The sequence below is a fragment of the Hippocampus guttulatus genome, unplaced genomic scaffold (assembly GCF_054856545.1).
Source record: "Hippocampus guttulatus isolate MCC_2025c unplaced genomic scaffold, RoL_Hgut_1.0 HiC_scaffold_151, whole genome shotgun sequence".
Taxonomy (NCBI): Eukaryota; Metazoa; Chordata; class Actinopteri; order Syngnathiformes; family Syngnathidae; genus Hippocampus; species Hippocampus guttulatus.
Window position 1 is genome coordinate 59 of NW_028233840.1, and position 9,942 is coordinate 10,000.

The window sequence follows — 9,942 nt, forward strand, 5'->3', positions numbered from 1 at the left end:
ACGACCAAAATCGGTACTGCATACCCCTGGTACCCCCGCCATTGAAAATGAATGGGGGAATTTTTTTAATTTCTCAATCCGGCCAGGAGGCCTCTTTTTCGGCCACGCTCGGCCGGCGAGCCGGTCCGCTCTTTACCCCTGGTACCCCCAGCCCTACCCCTGGTACCTCCCCCATTGAAAATGAATGGCGACCCCTGGTACCCCCAGCAACACCCCTGGTACCCTCAGCCTTACCCCTGGTACCCTCAGCTCAACCCCTGGTACCCCCAGCCTAACCCCTGGTACCCTCAGCGGCACCCCTGGTACCCTCAGCAACACCCCTGGTACCCCCAGCCAGCTTCGCCCCTGGTACCCTCAGCCTTACCCCTGGTACCCTCAGCCCAACCCCTGGTACCCTCAGCCCAACCCCTGGTACCCCCAGCCAGCTTCGCCCCTGGTACCCTCAGCCTTACCCCTGGTACCCCCAGCCTTACCCCTGGTACCTCCAGCCTAACCCCTGGTACCTCCAGCCTTACCCCTGGTACCTCCAGCCTTACCCCTGGTACCTCCAGCCTTACCCCTGGTACCTCCAGCCGTACCCCTGGTACCCTCAGCCTTACCCCTGGTACCCTCAGCCTTACCCCTGGTACCCTCAGCCTTACCCCTGGTACCCTCAGCCGCACCCCTGGTACCCTCAGCGGCACCCCTGGTACCCTCAGCCTTACCCCTGGTACCCTCAGCCGCACCCCTGGTACCCTCAGCGGCACCCCTGGTACCCTCAGCGGCACCCCTGGTACCCTCAGCCGTACCCCTGGTACCCTCAGCCGAACCCCTGGTACCCTCAGCGGCACCCCTGGTACCCTCAGCGGCACCCCTGGTACCCTCAGCGGCACCCCTGGTACCCTCAGCGGCACCCCTGGTACCCTCAGCCGTACCCCTGGTACCCTCAGCGGCACCCCTGGTACCCTCAGCGGCACCCCTGGTACCCTCAGCTGCACCCCTGGTACCCTCAGCGGCACCCCTGGTACCCTCAGCGGCACCCCTGGTACCTCCGCCATTGAAAATGAATGGGCGGCCTTCCCACCTGCCGTCAGCCGCCCGGAGGGGGAAATAGAAAATATTCGAAAGTGCGGAGCTCCGCCGTCAGAGGCCGGCTTTTCGCCCGGGGTATCCGCCCCGGGGCGCCTCTCGGGCGACCTTCCCAACTGCCGTCGGCCGCCCGGAGGGGGAAATAGAAAATATTCGAAAGTGCGGAGCTCCGCCGTCAGAGGCCGGCTTTTCGCCCGAGGTATCCGCCCCGGGGCGCCTCTCGGGCGGCCTTCCCAACTGCCGTCGGCCGCCCGGAGGGGGAAATAGAAAATATTCGAAAGTGCGGAGCTCCGCCGTCAGAGGCCGGCTTTTCGCCCGAGGTATCCGCCCCGGGCGCCTCTCGGGCGGCCTTCCCAACTGCCGTCGGCCGCCCGGAGGGGGAAATAGAAAATATTCGAAAGTGCGGAGCTCCGCCGTCAGAGGCCGGCTTTTCGCCCGAGGTATCCGCCCCGGGCGCCTCTCGGGCGGCCTTCCCAACTGCCGTCGGCCGCCCGGAGGGGGAAATAGAAAATATTCGAAAGTGCGGAGCTCCGCCGTCAGAGGCCGGCTTTTCGCCCGAGGTATCCGCCCCGGGCGCCTCTCGGGCGGCCTTCCCAACTGCCGTCGGCCGCCCGGAGGGGGAAATAGAAAATATTCGAAAGTGCGGAGCTCCGCCGTCAGAGGCCGGCTTTTCGCCCGAGGTATCCGCCCCGGGCGCCTCTCGGGCGGCCTTCCCAACTGCCGTCGGCCGCCCGGAGGGGGAGATAGAAAATATTCGAAAGTGCGGAGCTCCGCCGTCAGAGGCCGGCTTTTCGCCCGAGGTATCCGCCCCGGGCGCCTCTCGGGCGGCCTTCCCAACTGCCGTCGACCGCCCGGAGGGGGAAATAGAAAATATTCGAAAGTGCGGAGCTCCGCCGTCAGAGGCCGGCTTTTCGCCCGAGGTATCCGCCCCGGGCGCCTCTCGGGCGGCCTTCCCAACTGCCGTCGACCGCCCGGAGGGGGAAATAGAAAATATTCGAAAGTGCGGAGCTCCGCCGTCAGAGGCCGGCTTTTCGCCCGAGGTATCCGCCCCGGGCGCCTCTCGGGCGGCCTTCCCAACTGCCGTCGGCCGCCCGGAGGGGGAAATAGAAAATATTCGAAAGTGCGGAGCTCCGCCGTCAGAGGCCGGCTTTTCGCCCGAGGTATCCGCCCCGGGCGCCTCTCGGGCGGCCTTCCCAACTGCCGTCGACCGCCCGGAGGGGGAAATAGAAAATATTCGAAAGTGCGGAGCTCCGCCGTCAGAGGCCGGCTTTTCGCCCGAGGTATCCGCCCCGGGCGCCTCTCGGGCGGCCTTCCCAACTGCCGTCGACCGCCCGGAGGGGGAGATAGAAAATATTCGAAAGTGCGGAGCTCCGCCGTCAGAGGCCGGCTCCACGCTTCATTCATCCGACCGAGACGCCTCTCCGCCGGCCACACTCGGCTGCGGGGCCGGCCCGCTCTCCGCCATTGAAAATGAATGGGGGGCATTTTCTCATGCTTTCAATCCGCCTAAGAGGCATCTTTCCCGGCCAACTTTGTGCCCCTGGTACCTCCAGCATCGAGAAAGCATGGTGACTCGTCCGACACATGCCCCCCTATATACGTTTCGGAAAGTATTTTGGTGAACGGTCACTTTCTAAGCCTTTCGCCTTCTTGACCCCCTAACTCCGCATATCTGGTTTACCTACTACAGCGCCCCTAACGACCAAAATCGGTACTGCTACCCCTGGTACCCCCGCCATTGAAAATGAATGGGGGAATTTTTTTAATCCCCCAGGCCGGCCAGGAGGCCCCTTTCCCGGCCAAACTCGCACGCTGGGCCGGCCCGCTCTTTACCCCTGGTACCCCCGCCATTGAAAATGAATGGGGGAATTTTTTTCAATCTCCCAGGCCGGCCAGGAGGGCTCTTTCCCGGCCACACTCGCACGCCGGGCCGGCCCGCTCTTTACCCCTGGTACCCCCAGCTCTACCCCTGGTACCCCCGCCATTGAAAATGAATGGGGGAATTTTTTCAATCTCCCAATCCGACCAAGAGGCCTCTTTTCCGGCCAAACTCGCACGCCGGGCCGGCCCGCTCTTTACCCCTGGTACCCCCAGCTCTACCCCTGGTACCCCCGCCATTGAAAATGAATGGGGGAATTTTTTCAATCTCCCAATCCGACCAAGAGGCCTCTTTTCCGGCCAAACTCGCACGCCGGGCCGGCCCGCTCTTTACCCCTGGTACCCCCAGCTCTACCCCTGGTACCCCCGCCATTGAAAATGAATGGGGGAATTTTTTCAATCTCCCAATCCGACCAAGAGGCCTCTTTTCCGGCCAAACTCGCACGCCGGGCCGGCCCGCTCTTTACCCCTGGTACCCCCAGCTCTACCCCTGGTACCCCCGCCATTGAAAATGAATGGGGGAATTTTTTCAATCTCCCACGCCGGCCAAGAGGCCTTTTTCCCGGGCACGCACGCTCGCCGGGCCGGCCCGCTATTATTAAACTCTCACCCCTGCAAGGAGGCCTTTTTCCCGGGCACGCACGCTCGCGGGGCCGGCCCGCTATTATTAAACTCTCACGCCGGCCAAGAGGCCTTTTTCCCGGGCACGCACGCTCGCCGGGCCGGCCCGCTATTATTGAACTCTCACGCCTGCAAGGAGGCCTTTTTCCCGGGCACGCACGCTCGCGGAGCCGGCCCGCTATTATTAAACTCTCACGCCTGCAAGGAGGCCTTTTTCCCGGGCACGCACGCTCGCCGGGCCGGCCCGCTATTATTAAACTCTCACGCCTGCAAGGAGGCCTTTTTCCCGGGCACGCACGCTCGCCGGGCCGGCCCGCTATTATTAAACTCTCACGCCTGCAAGGAGGCCTTTTTCCCGGGCACGCACGCTCGCCGGGCCGGCCCGCTATTATTAAACTCTCACGCCTGCAAGGAGGCCTTTTTCCCGGGCACGCACGCTCGCCGGGCCGGCCCGCTATTATTAAACTCTCACGCCGGCCAAGAGGCCCTTTTCCCGGGCACGCACGCTCGATGAGCCGGCCCGCTATTATTAAACTCTCACGCCGGCCAAGAGGCCCTTTTCCCGGGCACGCACGCTCGATGAGCCGGCCCGCTATTATTAAACTCTCACGCCGGCCAAGAGGCCTTTTTCCCGGCCACGCACGCTCGCGGAGCCGGCCCGCTATTATTAAACTCTCACGCCTGCAAGGAGGCCTTTTTCCCGGGCACGCACGCTCGCCGGGCCGGCCCGCTATTATTAAACTCTCACGCCTGCAAGGAGGCCTTTTTCCCGGGCACGCACGCTCGCCGGGCCGGCCCGCTATTATTAAACTCTCACGCCTGCAAGGAGGCCTTTTTCCCGGGCACGCACGCTCGCCGGGCCGGCCCGCTATTATTAAACTCTCACGCCTGCAAGGAGGCCTTTTTCCCGGGCACGCACGCTCGCCGGGCCGGCCCGCTATTATTAAACTCTCACGCCTGCAAGGAGGCCTTTTTCCCGGGCACGCACGCTCGCCGGGCCGGCCCGCTATTATTAAACTCTCACGCCGGCCAAGAGGCCCTTTTCCCGGGCACGCACGCTCGATGAGCCGGCCCGCTATTATTAAACTCTCACGCCGGCCAAGAGGCCCTTTTCCCGGGCACGCACGCTCGCCGAGCCGGCCCGCTATTATTAAACTCTCAGGCCCGCTATTATTAAACTCTCACGCCGGCCAAGAGGCCCTTTTCCCGGGCACGCACGCTCGATGAGCCGGCCCGCTATTATTAAACTCTCACGCCTGCAAGGAGGCCTTTTTCCCGGGCACGCACGCTCGCTGAGCCGGCCCGCTATTATTAAACTCTCACGCCGGCCAAGAGGCCCTTTTCCCGGGCACGCACGCTCGCCGAGCCGGCCCGCTATTATTAAACTCTCACGCCGGCCAAGAGGCCTTTTTCCCGGGCACGCACGCTCGCCGAGCCGGCCCGCTATTATTAAACTCTCACGCCGGCCAGGAGGCATTTTTCCCGGGCACGCACGCTCGCCGTGCAGGCCCGCCATTTGCCTACCACACCGCCGTCTGGCGGACACCAAGCGGTACCGCCGACCCCTCCCGTTGAAAATGAATGGGGGATTTTTTTTCAATCCCCCAAGCCGGCCAAGAGGCCTTTTTCCCGGGCACGCACGCTCGATGAGCCGGCCCGCTATTATTAAACTCTTACGCCTGCAAGGAGGCCTTTTTCCCGGGCACGCACGCTCGCCGAGCCGGCCCGCTATTATTAAACTCTCACGCCTGCAAGGAGGCCTTTTTCCCGGGCACGCACGCTCGATGAGCCGGCCCGCTATTATTAAACTCTCACGCCGGCCAGGAGGCATTTTTCCCGGGCACGCACGCTCGCCGTGCAGGCCCGCCATTTGCCTACCACACCGCCGTCTGGCGGACACCACGCGGTACCGCCGACCCCTCCCGTTGAAAATGAATGGGGGATTTTTTTTTACAATCCCCCAAGCCGGCCAAGAGGCCTTTTTCCCGGGCACGCACGCTCGATGAGCCGGCCCGCTATTATTAAACTCTCACGCCGGCCAAGAGGCCCTTTTCCCGGGCACGCACGCTCGATGAGCCGGCCCGCTATTATTAAACTCTCACGCCTGCAAGGAGGCCTTTTTCCCGGGCACGCACGCTCGCTGAGCCGGCCCGCTATTATTAAACTCTCACGCCGGCCAAGAGGCCCTTTTCCCGGGCACGCACGCTCGCCGAGCCGGCCCGCTATTATTAAACTCTCACGCCGGCCAAGAGGCCTTTTTCCCGGGCACGCACGCTCGCCGAGCCGGCCCGCTATTATTAAACTCTCACGCCGGCCAGGAGGCATTTTTCCCGGGCACGCACGCTCGCCGTGCAGGCCCGCCATTTGCCTACCACACCGCCGTCTGGCGGACACCAAGCGGTACCGCCGACCCCTCCCGTTGAAAATGAATGGGGGATTTTTTTTCAATCCCCCAAGCCGGCCAAGAGGCCTTTTTCCCGGGCACGCACGCTCGATGAGCCGGCCCGCTATTATTAAACTCTTACGCCTGCAAGGAGGCCTTTTTCCCGGGCACGCACGCTCGCGGGGCCGGCCCGCTATTATTAAACTCTCACGCCGGCCAAGAGGCCCTTTTCCCGGGCACGCACGCTCGATGAGCCGGCCCGCTATTATTAAACACTCACGCCTGCAAGGAGGCCTTTTTCCCGGGCACGCACGCTCGCCGGGCCGGCCCGCTATTATTAAACTCTCACGCCGGCCAAGAGGCCTTTTTCCCGGGCACGCACGCTCGATGAGCCGGCCCGCTATTATTAAACTCTTACGCCTGCAAGGAGGCCTTTTTCCCGGGCACGCACGCTCGCCGAGCCGGCCCGCTATTATTAAACTCTCACGCCTGCAAGGAGGCCTTTTTCCCGGGCACGCACGCTCGCAGAGCCGGCCCGCTATTATTAAACTCTCACGCCGGCCAGGAGGCCTTTTTCCCGGGCACGCACGCTCGCCGTGCAGGCCCGCCATTTGCCTACCACACCGCCGTCTGGCGGACACCAAGCGGTACCGCCGACCCCTCCCGTTGAAAATGAATGGGGGATTTTTTTTTCAATCCCCCAAGCCGGCCAAGAGGCCTTTTTCCCGGGCACGCACGCTCGATGAGCCGGCCCGCTATTATTAAACTCTCACGCCGGCCAAGAGGCCCTTTTCCCGGGCACGCACGCTCGATGAGCCGGCCCGCTATTATTAAACGCTCACGCCTGCAAGGAGGCCTTTTTCCCGGGCACGCACGCTCGCCGGGCCGGCCCGCTATTATTAAACTCTCACGCCGGCCAAGAGGCCTTTTTCCCGGGCACGCACGCTCTCCGGGCCGGCCCGCTATTATTAAACTCTCACGCCTGCAAGGAGGCCTTTTTCCCGGGCACGCACGCTCGCCGTGCAGGCCCGCCATTTGCCTACCACACCGCCGTCTGGCGGACACCAAGCGGTACCGCCGACCCCTCCCGTTGAAAATGAATGGGGGATTTTTTTTCAATCCCCCAAGCCGGCCAAGAGGCCTTTTTCCCGGGCACGCACGCTCGCCGGGCCGGCCCGCTATTATTAAACGCTCAGGCCGGCCAAGAGGCCCTTTTCCCGGGCACGCACGCTCGCAGAGCCGGTCCGCTATTATTAAACGCTCACGCCTGCAAGGAGGCCTTTTTCCCGGGCACGCACGCTCGCCGGGCCGGCCCGCTATTATTAAACTCTCACCCCTGCAAGGAGGCCTTTTTCCCGGGCACGCACGCTCGCGGGGCCGGCCCGCTATTATTAAACTCTCACGCCGGCCAAGAGGCCCTTTTCCCGGGCACGCACGCTCGCCGAGCCGGCCCGCTATTATTAAACTCTCACGCCTGCAAGGAGGCCCTTTTCCCGGGCACGCACGCTCGATGAGCCGGCCCGCTATTATTAAACTCTCACGCCTGCAAGGAGGCCTTTTTCCCGGGCACGCACGCTCGCGGGGCCGGCCCGCTATTATTAAACGCTCAGGCCGGCCAAGAGGCCCTTTTCCCGGGCACGCACGCTCGATGAGCCGGCCCGCTATTATTAAACGCTCAGGCCGGCCAAGAGGCCCTTTTCCCGGGCACGCACGCTCGCAGAGCCGGCCCGCTATTATTAAACTCTCACGCCTGCAAGGAGGCCCTTTTCCCGGGCACGCACGCTCGATGAGCCGGCCCGCTATTATTAAACTCTCACGCCTGCAAGGAGGCCTTTTTCCCGGGCACGCACGCTCGCCGGGCCGGCCCGCTATTATTAAACTCTCACGCCGGCCAAGAGGCCTTTTTCCCGTGCACGCACGCTCGCCGAGCCGGCCCGCTATTATTAAACTCTCACGCCTGCAAGGAGGCCTTTTTCCCGGGCACGCACGCTCGCCGGGCCGGCCCGCTATTATTAAACTCTCACGCCTGCAAGGAGGCCTTTTTCCCGGGCACGCACGCTCGCCGGGCCGGCCCGCTATTATTAAACGCTCACGCCTGCAAGGAGGCCTTTTTCCCGGGCACGCACGCTCGCCGGGCCGGCCCGCTATTATTAAACTCTCACGCCGGCCAAGAGGCCCTTTTCCCGGGCACGCACGCTCGATGAGCCGGCCCGCTATTATTAAACTCTCACGCCGGCCAAGAGGCCTTTTTCCCGGGCACGCACGCTCGCCGAGCCGGCCCGCCTTTTGCCTACCACACCGCCGTCTGGCGGACACCGACCCCTGGTACATCTGCCATTGAAAATGAATGGGGGAATTTTTTCAAACTCCCAATCCGAGCAAGAGGCCCCTTTTCCGGCCACACTCGCCCGCCGGGCCGGCCCGCTCTTTACCCCTGGTACCCCCAGCAACACCCCTGGTACCCCCAGCCTTGCCCCTGGTACCTCCCCCATTGAAAATGAATGGTGACCCCTGGTACCCCCAGCAACACCCCTGGTACCCTCAACCTTACCCCTGGTACCCTCAGCTGCACCCCTGGTACCCTCAGCCTTACCCCTGGTACCCCCAGCCAGCTTCGCCCCTGGTACCCCCAGCCTTGCCCCTGGTACCTCCGCCATTGAAAATGAATGGGGGAATTTTTTCAAACTCCCAATACGACCAAGAGGCCCCTTTTCCGGCCAAACTCGCACGCCGGGCCGGCCCGCTCTTTACCCCTGGTACCCCCAGCTCTACCCCTGGTACCCCCGCCATTGAAAATGAATGGGGGAATTTTTTCAAACTCCCAATCCGACCAAGAGGCCCCTTTTCCGGCCACACTCGCCCGCCGGGCCGGCCCGCTCTTTACCCCTGGTACCCCCAGCCTTGCCCCTGGTACCTCCGCCATTGGAAATGAATGGGGGATTTTTTTCAAACTCCCAATCCGACCGAGAGGCCTCTTTCCCGGCCACACTCGCCCGCCGGGCCGGCCCGCTCTTTACCCCTGGTACCCTCAGCGGCACCCCTGGTACCTCCAGCCCTACCCCTGGTACCCTCAGCGGCACCCCTGGTACCCCCAGCGGCACCCCTGGTACCCTCAGCCTTACCCCTGGTACCCCCAGCGGCACCCCTGGTACCCTCAGCCTTACCCCTGGTACCCCCAGCGGCACCCCTGGTACCCTCAGCCTTACCCCTGGTACCCCCAGCGGCACCCCTGGTACCCTCAGCCTTACCCCTGGTACCCCCAGCGGCACCCCTGGTACCTCCAGCCCTACCCCTGGTACCCCCAGCGGCACCCCTGGTACCCTCAGCGGCACCCCTGGTACCCTCAGCCTTACCCCTGGTACCCCCAGCGGCACCCCTGGTACCCTCAGCCTTACCCCTGGTACCCCCAGCCAGCTTCGCCCCTGGTACCCCCAGCCTTGCCCCTGGTACCTCCGCCATTGGAAATGAATGGGGGATTTTTTTCAAACTCCCAATCCGACCGAGTGGCCTCTTTCCCGGCCGCACTCGGCCTCCTCGCCGGCCCCTTCCGGCGCTGCAAACTCCAAGTTTTCAATCCGACCGAGTGGCCTCTTTCCCGGCCGCACTCGGCCTCCTCGCCGGCCCCTTCCGGCTTGCAAACTCCAAGTTTTCAATCCGACCGAGTGGCCTCTTTCCCGGCCGCACTCGGCCTCCTCGCCGGCCCCTTCCGGCGCTGCAAACTCCAAGTTTTCAATCCGACCGAGAGGCCTCCCTCCCGGCCGCACTCGGCCTCCTCGCCGGCCCCTTCCGGCGCTGCAAACTCCAAGTTTTCAATCCGACCGAGAGGCCTCTTTCCCGGCCGCACTCGGCCTCCTCGCCGGCCCTCTCCTTCCGGGCGGGCCGACCCCTGGTACCTCCGCCGCGGAGGAAAAAATATGGGGAATTTTCTCATTCTCCCAATCCGGCCGAGGGGCCCCTCCGCCGGCCACGCTTCGCCTCGTCGCCGGCCCCCT